Here is a 15,009-nt window from a genome sequence, read left to right as displayed (position 1 = left end):
ATTCAGCCCACGGATAGGGCTGCACTGCCCCAAGTTTTGGCTACACAAAGACTTGAAGCTTCAATACGATTACAATATATATATATATATATATATATATATATGTGTGTGTGTGTGTATGTATGTGTGTGTGTATGTATATAGGAAGTTAAGGAATATAAGGATCCTTACATACATGAGAAGATATGCAAGCATGAATATTTATGCCAGCCAAATGATAGTGTCAGGTACTACTACTTGATCAAATTTTAGTATTCCCTAATAATGTAAACTCAGGAATCAATGGCTGCTTTTTTTCACCCCAACTTGATCATAATTCTCAGACAACATATATACATATATATATATATAGTACGATGACATCCATATGTCTTTATCATTAACCACCCCACCCCCACCCCAAATTGTAGATTCTTGTATCCTGTCATATATAACTACGTTACCTGTATTCATTACATGATTAGAGATATAAATATAAGAGGATACACTCCGATTGTGAAGATTTTTAGATACATACAAGTCTTAAGAACTTGTGTGATACGTATGCAAATTGATAAACTTTTCAAACCCATGTAAGTCCACCACCAACATCACTAATATTATCCCAACTTAATCACCTATTGCTAAATGTGTTTTATAAAAAAAGTCTCAGTGATATTAAGTTTGGAATCTCTCATACATTAATTGTATATTATTTTTTCATATGCATGATGTGTGATCCAATTCTCAAACAAGCCCTTGTTGAAATTAATTATTTGAATCCATTGAACATGATTTAATTAAAATATGTTGGAACCAGAAACTTGCAAAGGACTGCTGTAATGCAAAGTTCGAGAGCTTACAAAGCAACAAGGGAGAATTCTTATTAAGCAAAGCAAACTTCATGGCTATTAAATAGCCTTACATTTGAACAAGAAAATGAAACAACTTCTTCCCACGATAACCGGACCTACGATCGAGGTGGAGACTACGTCAAAACAGAAACATGCAGTACGTCCCTCAAGTATAGGGATTATTGATTCCTAAGAGATAAAACAACCCTAAAAACTAGGAACCCTAGCTGTAAACCCTTATCGGATAACGGCTAGAAGTTTTAAACAATTCTAACATCCTCCCTTAAACTGAATACCATAGCTATTCAGTTTACTCCTGAAGCTTGCAAACACCCAGTAATCCCCGCAACTTCAGAAACAAGTCGACCTTCAACGGTTTCGTGAAAATATCTGCAACTTGTTCCAGAGAAGAGCAGTGCACCAGTTCTAAAACTCCATCCTTGACCAAATTTCGAAGAAAATGGAACCTTACATCAATATGTTTGTTTCGACCATGCAACACAGGATTTCTTGATAGTTTGATAGTCGAAATATTATCACAATACACCACGGTTGGACTACGTTGCTCATGGTTAAGACTCTTCACAATTCTTCTTAACCAGACCACCTGGCATGCACTTGATGCTGCTGCTATGAATTCTGCCTCAGTAATGGATAAAGTAGCAACTAGCTGCTTTTTTGAGGACCAAGAGACTGCGCCCATATTCACCATAAATACGTAACCTGAGGTGCTCTTCCTATCATCTTGATCACTGGCGTAATCACTATCGATGTACCCAATCAACTCCTCAGTTCCTCCCTTCTTGTAGAATATCCCCAAATCAGTAGTTCCTTTAACATATCTTAGAGCTCTTTTTGCCGTCTGCATGTGAACTGCAGTTGGACGCTCCATGTATCGGCTAATCAAACTTACAACAACATTAAGTCAGGGCGTGTAGCTGTTAGGTACATGAGACTTCCTACCATCTGTTTGTAAACAGTGCCATCAACCTCTATTCCTCCTTCATCTTTTGTAAGTTTGTAACCAGGAACAATGGGATTTAGTACTGAGTTGCATTGATCCATGTTAAACCTTTCCAATATCTCTTGAGCATACTTTCTTTGACTAATAAAGATTCCTCCAGAACCTTGTATTACTTCAATACCAAGAAAGTATCTCATTTTCCCGAGATCGGTCATGTCGAACTCCACCATCATAGATTTCTTAAATTGTTCAAACATCATCTTATCATTTCCAGTAAAAATGAGATCATCGACGTAAAGACATACTATCAAGATCTTACCATCTTCTGCAGTTTTGATGAACAATGTGTGCTCAAAAGGACATTTGTTGAAACCTTCCTTGATGAAATACGACTCTATACGACTGTACTAGGCTCGGGGAGCCTGCTTGAGTCCATATAGAGCCTTCTTCAGTCGATATACTTTCGTCTCCTGCCCCTTCTATTCATACTCGGGTGGTTGATTAACAAATACTTCCTCATTTAACTCCCTATGCAGAAATGCGGACTTGACATCAAGCTGATAAATGTCCCAGTTCTTTTGCGCAGCAAGCGAGATTACTATGCGAATGGTGTCTAAACGAGCAACTGGTGCGAAGACTTCTGCATAGTCGATCCCATATTGTTGGCAATAACCTTTAGCGACTAGTCGAGCTTTATGTTTATCTACTTCTCCATTCTCGTTAAGTTTCGTCTTGAATACCCATTTTACTCCGATAGTTTTCCCTCCAGGTGGTAGCTCGACTAATTCCCACGTACTTTTCTTCTCGATTGCCCGTATTTCTTGATCCATGGCCTGTCTCCATATTTCGGACGTCACTGCTTCTTCAAAGGTTATGGGATCTTGATCAGTAAATAGTGCCAATTGAGCCATACCCTCATTCTCCTCATCGGATAAGCCCTGACCTGTTTCGTAATCCCTCATCCAAGTTGGTGGTCTTCGAGTTCGTCCTGTGAAAGGTGAGGCTTCATCAACTTGGCTGTCTTCTTCAACTATTGATCCACCATAATCAGATTCAGTTTCAATTTCTTCATTACTTTCAACCTCAGGATGACTTGTCATCTCAGTGCCATTTTCTTCATCAATATCCCATTCGAGATCTGTCATAATAACTTCCTTGTGATTGTCATCCCAAACCCACTGTTTGTCTTCTTCGAACACTACATATCGGCTTATGATTATTTTCTGTGAGACAGGATCAAATAATCGATAAGCTTTAGACTCTTCACTCACCCCAAGCAATACACATTTACAGCTCTTGGCATCGAGCTTCACTCTTTTATTGTCAGGTATGTGAGCATGAGCAATGCAACCAAAGATTCTGAAGTGGTCCACGGATGGTTTGTGTCCATTCCATGCCTCCTCAGGTGTCTTGTTCTTCACGGCAAGAGTGGGGCATCGGTTCAACACATGCACTACCCAGTTAACTCCTTCTGGCCAGAAAGTTTTTGGAACTTGCTTGGCTGACAACATACTTCGCACCATGTTCATGATGGTGCGATTCTTTCGTTCTGCTACACCGTTCTGTTAGGGAGTATATGCTGCAGTTAATTGCCTGTGGACTCCATTCTCTTGGCAAAAATTTGTAAATTCGTGTGAAGTGAACTCCCCTCCTCGATCTGTTCTTAAGCTTTTTATTGATGTCCCAGTTTCCTTCTCTACCCTTGCTTTGTAGGATTTGAACGTGCCAAATGCTTCAAACTTCTCTACCAAAAAATAAACCCATGTTTTTCTGCTGAAATCATCTATAAAGGTGATAAGATACCTCTTTTTGCTGTTTGATGTAGGATTAATTGGCCTGCATATGCCCGCATGCACTAGTTGTAGTACCTCGGAAGCTCTCCATGTGCTTTCTCTGGGAAAAGGATCTCTGTGTTGTCTCCCCACCAAATAGTCTTCACATACCCTTTGAGAGGCAGTGAACTGAGGTATTCCTTCCACCATATGCTTCTGTTGAAGTATTCTAAGCCCATTACAGCTAAGATGCCCATAGCGACAGTGCCAAAGTCATGCTTGATCAGTGGTTTGAGACGAGAAACATCTTTGTTCCTTTAGTGGACCTCGAGCTGATATTGCAAACATTCGATTAGAACTCATCTTGGTCTCCATGATTAGACCTTTCTCCGAGTGAAAGATTTTGCACTTTTCATGTTGGATAAGTACTGAGAGTCATTTCTCTTGTAATTGTTCGATGCTTAACAAGTTATTCTTCAAATCTGGCACATAGAACACACTGGTGATCACGTGTATCATACCATTTACTTCCATTTGAACGTTTCCCTTGCCTTGGACAGTCAAGCTGGAATTATTTCCAAGTTTCACTGATTCTTTAAAGCTGCTATCAAACTCACTAAATCGGTCCCTCTTGCCACACATGTGATTGCTGCATCCAGAATCAAGGAACCATGTGTGCTCCGCTGTTGCCTCATTGAACTCCACAAATGCCATCAACAAAATCTCTTCTTTTGTCTTCACATAGTTTGCCTTCTCCTCCTTAGCTTTCTTTGGACACTCCCACTGAAAATGCCCTAGTTCATGGCAGTGATAGCATTCCAGGGTTGACTTGTCTAGCCTTCCCCGTCCTCTTCCTCTTCCTCGATAGGTTCCTCATCCTCGTCCTCCTTGCTGGATTCCATGAGTAGCCTGAAGAGCATGTTCATCCTCCTGATGTCGACTCATCATTTGCTCATGCACCAAAAGACTGCTCTGGAGTTCGTCGATAGACATGACATCTAGGTCATTCGATTCTTCAATCGAACAGATAACATAGTCGAACTTCGTTGTCATGGATCTCAAGATTTTCTCAATGATCACCACGTCGTCCATCCTTTCTCCGTGAGTCCGCATCTTGTTAGCTATGGCAAGAGTTCTGCCAAAATAACCATTGACTGTTTCTCCATTCTTCATGTGCAGCACCTCGAACTCCTTGCGAAGGGCCTGCAGTTGTGCACGTTTTACACGTGCAGTTCCTTGATACTTTTGTTTCAAGGAATCCCATATATCCTTTGTTGTGTCTTTCTTCAGAATGGTCTCCAAAATGGACCGATCTATAGCTTGGAACAAATAGTTCTTGGCCTTCAAGTCTTTCAGCTTTAGTTCATCTAAGATCTTCTTCTGTGCTTCCCCAGTTTCCGATCATCCTGCTGCTGCAGTGATCCCAATCTCCACCAAGTTCCAATACTCTTTGGAACGAAGGAAGTTCTCCATAAGCATACTCCAGTGGTCATAGTGTCCATCAAGCTTGGGAATATCTGGTTGTACGAAACTATTCTCAGACGCCATGGTTGTATCTCTCCGCTTAGGTTGCAGGCTCTCGATCAGGCCCCGGAGTGGGGCTCTGATACCAGATGTTGGAACCAGAAACTTGCAAATGACTGCTGTAATGCAAAGTTCGAAAGCTTACAAAGCAACAAGGGAGAATTCTTATTAAGCAAAGCAAACTTCATGGCTATTAAATAACCTTATATTTGAACAAGAAAATGAAACAACTACTTCCCACGATAACCGGACCTACGATCGTGGTGGAGACTACGTCAAAACAGTTCTACATGCAGTATGTCCCTCAAGTATAGGGATTATTGATTCCTAAGAGATAAAACAACCCTAAAAACTAGGAACCCTAGCTGGAAACCCTTATCGGATAACGGCTAGAAGTTTTAAACAATTCTAACAAAATATGCATCAAGATTTATTTAATTAAAAGGGATCCAAACTACAAGCCCAAAGTAGGAAGTGATTGAACAAGACGCATGGGACAAAGCCCATGGCGTCAAACTCTATAAGGAGGTGTGGCATGGGTTATCATAAATATCCATGCGTTTTCTCATATACGCCTAATGATATTGTGAATGCAATTAGTTTTGTACCTCAGAACGCAAAAAAAAAAAAAAAATAGAGAAGGAGAAAACCCTAGCAGAAAGCCTCCTAGTGTACCGCGGATTCTGTTGGTCCAAGTGAGTGATCTTATTAGCACAATCAAATGGTTCTCTCCATCATCCGTCGTTCGTGTATAAGTATGAATACTCTTAAAGACAGACCATTTGGGGAGCTTTCATTGATTAATCATGAAGAGGAAAAACATAAGCACAAAAATGATCCTACGAAGTGGTGCACACATGGCTAAGGATTAAGTTTATCTCTTCACCATCTTCTTTCTTGTATTATTGAATGACAACCAAATGGATATGTAATTGAGATTACATATTATGTTTATTTATTTATTTATTTTTCACTGTGTATTTAATTATTCGGTTAAATAAAAATCGCAATTATATGCCCAAAATCCCAATAGCCCCCTCACGAGTGTCCTCACACAAGGTCACAAGAGAAACCACTTTCCACATCAAGAACTGGTCGAGCCATATATTAAATGGATGTGTAATTGAGATTACATATGATGTTTATTTATTTATTTTTCACTGTGTATTTAATTATTCGGTTAAATAAAAATCGCAATTATATGCCCAAAATCCCAATAGCCCCCTCACGAGTGTCCTCACACAAGGTCACAAGAGAAACCATTTTCCACATCAAGAACTGGTCGAGCCATATATTATACCGGAACCAACATCAATCTTTTGGAAGGCCCAACCAGTGTTCAGTCATTGAAGTCAACGCCTTTTAGGCCAAATTGTTTAGTCAATACTCTTTAAATTGGAGTTAACACAACCTTTTGAAGGCTCATGACTTGTCGAGAGAAGATTTTCTTGGCTGATAACGTAGCAAAGATTTTGGAGGCATCAAATCCTAAAATCTATCTGAATCGAGGCATCAAAACCTCGATCAGACTATATTTGCCATCGCTACTTCTATTGAATTAGAAGCTGATTCTTGTGAGAGTGCTTTATATCCAAATGATGTTAACTTAATTGCTTTATATCCCTCTAAATTTACTCCTCTCCTCTCTTTTTTAACTTTCCTCTTTTTTTTATTTTTTTATTTTTTTATTTTTTATTTATAAAAAATTCAACACGAGGTGTTAACATAGGTTAATCGCAAGCGTCCAAATAGAATGGGACTAAATGAAAAGAAAAATGGAAGAGTAGAGAATCGGATCTATTCACATGTGTGTGTGTGTTTGTTTAACCTAGACTCCTAGTGCATGCCTTGTTGCGTTGCCTCCCACTTCTGTCGTTTTAGTAACTACGTACGCTAATGCGTCAGATTTGGGCAGCATTCCATGCGGTAGGAATTCCCACATGACGTTCTAATTAACAACTAATTCTTTAATTAGGGCCTAAAGGCAGGGAATCACCTTGCAGCCAATCTCATGAACTGAAGGATCATTAATTTGTTTTTGTTTAATATGGTTAATTTAAATCGAAAAATTCTTATATTGTGGTTGGTCAATGTGTCCTTGTATCGGTATCTCCACTGGATGGCACTAAATCCTCCATGACATTGATAGAACCTATATCATTTATAATGTTCATTGATAAATTTAGATGGTCCACCCTCATCTTACAATAATCCATATGCCATTTGGAAATTAACATTATAGGGAAGCCATAGTCACCCTCCCCTACCATCGATTTATAGTTATATGATTTGTATGCATATATATATATATATATATATATATATGTATGTAATTAGTTGTACTCAGGTGTTAAGTAGCGTCAACGAATTGTGAAAACATGCAAAAGCAAAAGAAAAAACTGGTGTAAGAAGACCATAAGACCAACTTCAATAGTTGACTTAAAGCTTAAAATTTGCAGTTGTAGTGGCATAGAATACATAAAAAATCTCACTTTTAAAAAATTCTTATTAACATTTCTCACTTTTCAGATGTTAACGATATGTATTTCTATATGCTTTCCACAGAGTAATTTAGTATGAGCTCTTTGGATTGTTTGCCAATTTTGTGCCACCAGTAATACTAATCAAGTCCAATGATTGGCACAAAGGTATTGCATCAGCCCACTTTTCTCCTTCTTAATTTTCTTTTTCACCCTCACATATTCACATACGTCTGAACCTAGCTTTGGTCACGAATTTACTCATGCCTCATTATGTTTTGAGTGGGTAACATATGGTTAATATGTCTCACTTCTAATTCATAACCATAACATAAAAGGGAAAGAATCACAGGAAGAAGAAATAAAAGGAGAAGTTTTGAAAGGAAGAAAGCTCTTGTATATTTGATAGTTGTTTTAGGCTTTTTAGCCAAAATTGTCATTAAGATATGCATAACTCTTCACTATGGTGACTGAAATTTAAAACCAATAGAATTAGTCCCTGAGTTTGTCCACCATCAATCATTTTGGCCAATTGAGGGTATTTTTGTCATTTTGGTCCTTATTCAATATAATTTTTCATGGAATGACCAAAATGATTGATGGTGGACAAATTCAGGGATCACTTCTATTGATTTCAAATCTCAAGGACCAAAGTGATGTGTTATGTAAATCTCAGGGGCTATTTTAGCTAAAAAGTTATGTTTTTATCATGGATAATGATTGTGTCCCCCACTTTAACATCATGTAAAGATTATATCTGCAAAAAATCAATCAATTTGGATTTCGTTTAGTCATTCATCTGCGTTAGGTTTTAATAACAAGTAGTATCCTTAGAAAGAACCCTACATTTGTTTTATGCATATATATGACTAAACGATCTCTAAATTGAATGATTTTTTGCACATATGATCTTTAGATAATGTTAAAGTGAATGAGTTCAAATTATGATGTTCAAACGGTAACAATTCTTTAATCGTAATTGAGGGGACAATCAAGTCCCCTATGAGAGTACACAAACATTATCTTTTTGTTATTACAACTGAATGAGTTTAATTTAAAACAATAATATAAGGTCCTTATATACCCTTTTCCAACAATGAAGCTAATAGGTGCTGACATGGCAATTAGTCACTTATGGTTAATACTACTATAAGTTAATAAAAAGAGTAATGCTATTGCTAGGCACACTAAAAAAAATGTTAAGAGAGATTATTTACGTGTACCACATGATGTGGCAAATTAATGATATATATATGATTAACATTTATATGAGATAAGTTTATTAATTGATGTGGTATGTATATATTACTTGTCACATCATGTAGTACACAAGGGTGATACAAAATGTGATTTCTTTAGCCTTTTTCTAATAAAAAACAAGTACATACTTATAATTTGGGTGAAATAATAACCAACATGATGATATTCCATCCAAAGCAAACAATATGTCACTAACGTGGACCTCGCTGGGTGAAGTTTAAAAAAAAAAAAAAAAAAAAAAAAAAGAAAAGAAAAGAAAAGCTGACTCAGTGAACCTCGTTGGAAAACTGCATGGTTCTGCCACCAAAAAATGGCAATCACAATTGTCTGTTAGGGTGAGAGATCCCTAAATATCCATTTGAAAAAAGAGATGAATAGATAGGGCGGAGCCAGCTGAAGGAAGGAGGTGAAGGAAGGAAGAAGCCAGCTGAAGGAAGGAGCTAAGATTCAAAATGCAGTAATTGATCTTCATTCAAAGTGAGCAGGTTGAAAGCTGTTGAGGTGATAGCAAGAATAGGTCCAAGCATTCATCTTTTGGGCTCCTATGTTCCATGCTTTGCAGATACCCAACAATAAAATCCTATCTAGTGGGGGTTACGTAGAAATATTTGACAAACACTGGATTGGTTGAAGAATATTTGTACTCATCACTTATTTATAACTGTTGAATTAGTTTAAATTTTGAGATTTGTGTGGTGGATGAACACAAATTTTAAAATTTAACCGCATTCAATAATAACAAATATTATGGTGAACATTACCATCACTTAAAAGTAATGAGCAAAAATATACATCCACTCGTTGAAACAATGACATAAATAAGTTAGGAAGTTGACTCTCTTCAAAGAAAGAAAAAAAAAGAAAAAAAGGGGTTTAGGGAGTTGCCTCATCGTCTCCTTTCCCACGCATTATATTACCCATGCAAATTAAAATGGAGGTGGTAGACTTTCACTAGTGGGATCATTATCTAATTAAGAATCTTAAAATTTGGAATCCAACAGCCTAATGAGATTCCCATGCATAGGGTACTCCCATTTGTTTAAGATTCCCTTCTTTTGTTCTTATTCAGAGAATTTGCAAAAGGATATAATTCGAAGGGTGAATATTATTGTTTCATCCTCCTCCTATAATTCCTTTCATATTTTGATTCTTCTGGTGTTTTGCTTCTTGAATCGTTAATCGGTTGTTTCGGTGGAATTTGTTTCTCTTTAGTTATTGGGATGGTTAAGAATTTCCTTTCCACGGGATTTCAGTTTTTTGGGTTAGGCATATATATGCATGCTGAAAAAATTATTGCAATGCAATGACGAGTGGTCAAATAACTGTCAAAAGTTGGTCGGTTGTCGCTTTAATGCTACTTATCGCTTAATATCTGTTAGATTTAATTGTTGTAATGTTAGATCATTTATTTTCAATTATCAACTGCTATATACTATTAAAGAAAAATTGTATTAAGCGAGAGAATTATAATAAGAATTTGGCCGCGAAAAATTTGTGACGTGTCCCCAAAACGTTACTATCAATCTTCCAACAAGTTCCGCTAACGTCGGACACTCAGCCTATAAATAACAGCAGCTCACTCCCAACGCTCAACACTCAAGAGAGAGCCTCTCATTCACACCCACCGTCTGGGTTCTCACTTTCTCTCTCTACTTTCTCACTCGTCAATGGCGCTCCGTCAAGCGCTCATTTGGCGCCACCAAAGTGTCCCTAGCGCCACCACCGTCGTCGGTTATGGAAGATCACCAAACCATCGTGCCTCCGAATGCCGCCCAGGTGAATTACCACAGGGAGTATCTGACCTCGACGGACACCCCCCGGAAAGGATTTTTCCACCAATTCCTCCACCGCCAGTCGGCAATGAAGCTCCCAGAATTCCTGACTGTTCTGGTTGGGGAGAAGCTCCGGGAAAAGCTGAGAGGCATCAACATTAGCGATGATCAGCTCTACTCGGCGGTCTCTGCCTTCTGCCTCCAGATCGGAAACCCACCTCCGAGCTTCCGTTCGGAATCTCGGTCCGCAATGCGAAGAAGATTCTGAGGCTTTCTCAGGTGGAGAAGCTGAGAGAGATTCAGGAAACTTCCATTTCGCGATCGGAGTTCGTTCGGATCTGCAGCGAAGGATGCGAGCGCGAAGAGCAAGGTGCTGAGTTCGCGAAGATGATGGACGAGTCCGCAAACGTTATTGTTTTGGGAAACGTAGTGTTTCTCCGGCTGGAGTAGGTAACTTCTTATTCTTTCCCGCTTTTATGTAGATTTTGTTTCTGTTGTTGTTTGTGATCTGGTAAAATTACGGAATTGACCTTGAGGTCTTGGGTTGAAGAAAACTGTATTATCCTTGGTCGTTTGACATGTATTGAAGACGTTTACATAACGAGAGCATCATCGTTGATTTTGGGATCTAGAAAATAAGACACATCGAGTATTTTGGTCCTGTAAGACAATGACATGTAAAACTGTGTGATTTGTTTGTTATATCACCTCATTGCAGAGAAGTCGTTCTCGTTTTTGTAATGCCTGACAAACCTTTGTCTAATTTTTTTTTACAGGTGGCTAAATCGATGGAGAGCATAATCTCACAATCCATGCTCATCCCAAACGATCCAAGAAGAAAAGAGCTGCACCGGATGGAAACTCAGAAGATGTTAATTGACCAAAAAGCCAGGGCCGTGGTACGAGGGGAGCTCTACTGTGGGCTGGGTTTTTTGTTATTTCAAACGATCGGGGCCGTGGCCCGTGAGGCTCACTTTCTGGGAGCTAAGCTGGGATGTCATGGCGCCCATTTGCTTCTTCGTCACCTCCGTCCACTTTTAAGTTATTTATCATTATTAATCAATTTTATTAAGTGTACTAAAATAACAGAATTTATTCCTAACTAAAGTCCAAAAAAAATTAGGGCTCTAGTATGTTTCAGAAATAGGATTAAAGAAATCAAATAATACGAACACTTACGTAGGATGAAGAGCCATGTTATGTAAATACAGTCCTAAAACCCATAAAAATACTTACATTAATTCCCTACCGTATCCAATTTTATCGTCATTGTCAGGAATTGAACCAGGTTACTAGGGTGACAGGCGAAAATACTTACCACTATACTACAATGACCTTATTGAAAAATTTGCACGTCTAATTTAAGTACGTCTAAAATACTGCCACTTTAAGTCCATGACTTCATTTTATATTTTATATATTTAACTACATGCAGAGCTGATGGAAGCTTTAAAAATCGGAGATAATCGACCCCATGATATCATCGTTTAGGATAGGTGCATTTTAACACTTTAATTATTGAGTTAATTTAATGGTGCTTAATTTCAAATACACCTATTGAGAATTCTTGTGTTTTCACAAAACTTCCTAGATTTTTGAAACTACACAAAACTCTTTCAATTACACAAGACCTGTAACATAAAAAGAAATGTTTCACTATGTCGGGAAGTCCGGTATATAACTCAGTATACCAAGTGTAAAAACATAATTAATTGGAAACTTGAAAAAAAAATATTTTCAACTAATTGTATTAAACTAAAAATTCCTTTAACATACGTGCAGAATAAGTCAAAATTACAAAAACACCCTCGCAGAATTCAACTAGTGGTTAGTTACAAATTTTGATTAAATCAAGTAAAATCCCAAAACTACTCGGCCAAACCCTAACAATCCACGCAAGAAGTGGAAATTTGAGTTTTAGCCCTGATCATCTCTGTATTGTAATTTTTTTTTGGGGGGTTGGGGAAGAAGTGGAAATTTGAGTTTTAGCCCAGGGTTGGAGAATGCCTAAACCCAGCAAACTCCCAACAAGCAGTTGTAGTGGTTCCAAAGTTGCACAATTAAAACCCCAACCTACCACACGTTACTATTCGGGAGAAACCCACTCAACTTCATGTACCTAGGGATGACAATTATAACCGTTAAACTCGATAACCGTCCGAATGGATTGGATTTGGATATGGAAATTCGGGTATATTTTGGGAATGGGGAAAAACCGTGAATATTATTCGGTTATGGTTTTAGATATGGTTATAGGGGTTCCCAATCCATATCCGTGCCCGAATCCGAACCGAATAATATATAATATAATTATATATAATATTTAAGTATTATATAATATATGTATATTCATTATTCACCGAATCCATTACCTTGAGAATACAAAAATTGCATTGTGTAAGTTGCATTTTATGGCAAAGTTCAATAGTTTTGATATGAATCAAAATCTATGAGAATTTAATGGTATTTATGGGCGATATCAAAGATAACCAACATTATCAATGTTTAGCTTTAATTTTCATACTCCACAAGATCCATTAATGAAAAGGAAAACTAATGAAAATGACTTGAAAACTTTGAGTTTTAACGATAAGAATAAAATAAAGGGTAAAGTGAATAGTACCAGGATTGACTTTTTTGTGTAAAAATGTGGTTTTTCGTTAAAATGAACAATACTGTGGGTTTTTTCGTTAAAACTCCCTTAATTCAATCATTTTAGACATCAAATATTTAATAACGAAATTAATATTTACTAAATTATCATGCGTCAATTGGGTGAATATATTTTTTGTACTAATAAAGATAGATATAACTGTTAACCGATGGGGAATCTGTTATCCGGTGGGTATGGTTATGGATAATACCCGATGGTTAATTTACGGTCATGGATATGGTTAATTTTCGTGGTTATGGGGATGGATATAGTATTTCCGTTCCCAAACCGATCCTTTGCCATCCCCACACGTACCCTTCTTTTTTTGTTGGTGCTTCTTCGTCCACCTTACAATTTGGTGTTTCTTCATTTATGCTTCTTCTTTAATGTAATTTATAGGTACCGGTCCACCTTACACTAGTAGAAAAACATGTTTGCGCGACCGAATTTTGCGCGACGCATAACATTTCGTTGCGCAAAGTATGATTGCACGACCAAAAACACAAAACGTCGCGCAAAATGACTTTGCGCGACGAAACTTTGCGCAACAAATAGTGGCGTCGCGCAAAACAGCTTTACACGACGCATTAGCTCCTGCGCCGCGCAAAGGTATTTTGCACAACGTTAGCCTTAGTCGCGCAAAGTTCCGTCGCGCAAATGCCTTTTGCGCGACGTTTTATGCGTCGCGCAAGATCTTGGCACCAAACAAAGAATACTTTACCCTTTTTTTGCCAACTTTGCGTGACGTAGGCTTAAGGAGTGTACCTGTAAAAAAATCATAAAAATCGAAGTTAAAATAACCATTAAATTGTGATTTTTGGTTATAACTGATGAACCTTTTTGTCCCGTTACTTGATCTCTGAATGTTTTTTTTTTTGCGATTTTTTGCGTATGCGATCTCAAAGTATATACAAACAAGTTTGACGGTTGAATAATTGAATCTAATTTCGTACCCCCATCAAATTCAATGGTATATGTATTTAGTAAGTAGATTTTAATTTATATATTTTGTACTACGTCGCGCAAAGTCCCTTTTTATTAATTTTTTTGTTTTTTTGCCCTTTTCCTTTTCTTTTAGGGTTCTTGCATTGCCTTTTTCTTTTGAGGTATCCACTTGTGTAAATATTTTAAATTGATGATCAAATCAGTTCATTATATTCATATAGGGTTAAATAGTGTAGCTGTAAAAAATCATCAAAATCGGAGTTAATATAACCGTTAAATCGTGATTTTTCGTTTATAGCCGTCGAAAAGGTTTGTCCCGTTGTTTGATCTTTGCACGTTTGTTTTTTACAATTTTTGGCGTATGCGATCTCAAAGCATATACGAACAAGTTTGATGGTTGGATCGTTGAAACTAGTTTCGTACAATGCGTATCCCATCAAAACATTAGATTCACTAACACTTAGAGTCGTCGAAAAGGTTTGTCCCGTTACTTAATCTGTGCATGTTTGTTTTTTGCGATTTTTGACGTATAAGATCTCCAAGTATATACAAACAAGTTTGACAGTTGGATCGTTGAAATTAGTTTCGTACAATGCATTTCCTATCAAATTCAATGGTATATGTATTTACAATGTAAATTTTAATTTATTTATTTTGTACTTATAAGCAAAACGGGTTTTTTTTTTTTTTTTAAAAAAAAAAAAAGACTTTGCGCGACGTATGTACAACTGCGTCGCGCAAAACAGGTTTGCGCGACGTAAATGTACCTACGTCACGCAAAGTCCCTTTTTTTTTTTTTTTTTTTT

The 15,009-nt window shown here is 37.4% G+C and overlaps 2 pseudogenes; one reads left to right on the top strand and one right to left on the bottom strand.

The window, feature by feature from the left end:
* Nucleotides 1–1,143: 1,143 nt before the first annotated feature.
* Nucleotides 1,144–1,898, bottom strand: LOC148695341 (secreted RxLR effector protein 161 pseudogene; annotated as a pseudogene).
* A 3,217-nt stretch (nucleotides 1,899–5,115) lies between these two features.
* Nucleotides 5,116–11,646, top strand: LOC148695340 (calcium uniporter protein 5, mitochondrial pseudogene; annotated as a pseudogene).
* The last annotated feature ends 3,363 nt before the right edge of the window (nucleotides 11,647–15,009 follow it).

This window comes from Pyrus communis, chromosome 8 (genome assembly GCF_041283825.1).
Source record: "Pyrus communis isolate YQ-2024b chromosome 8, ASM4128382v1, whole genome shotgun sequence".
In the NCBI taxonomy this organism is placed as follows: Eukaryota; Viridiplantae; Streptophyta; class Magnoliopsida; order Rosales; family Rosaceae; genus Pyrus; species Pyrus communis.
Note: the sequence above shows the minus strand (reverse complement) of the source record. Positions and strands in the feature narration are given on the sequence as shown.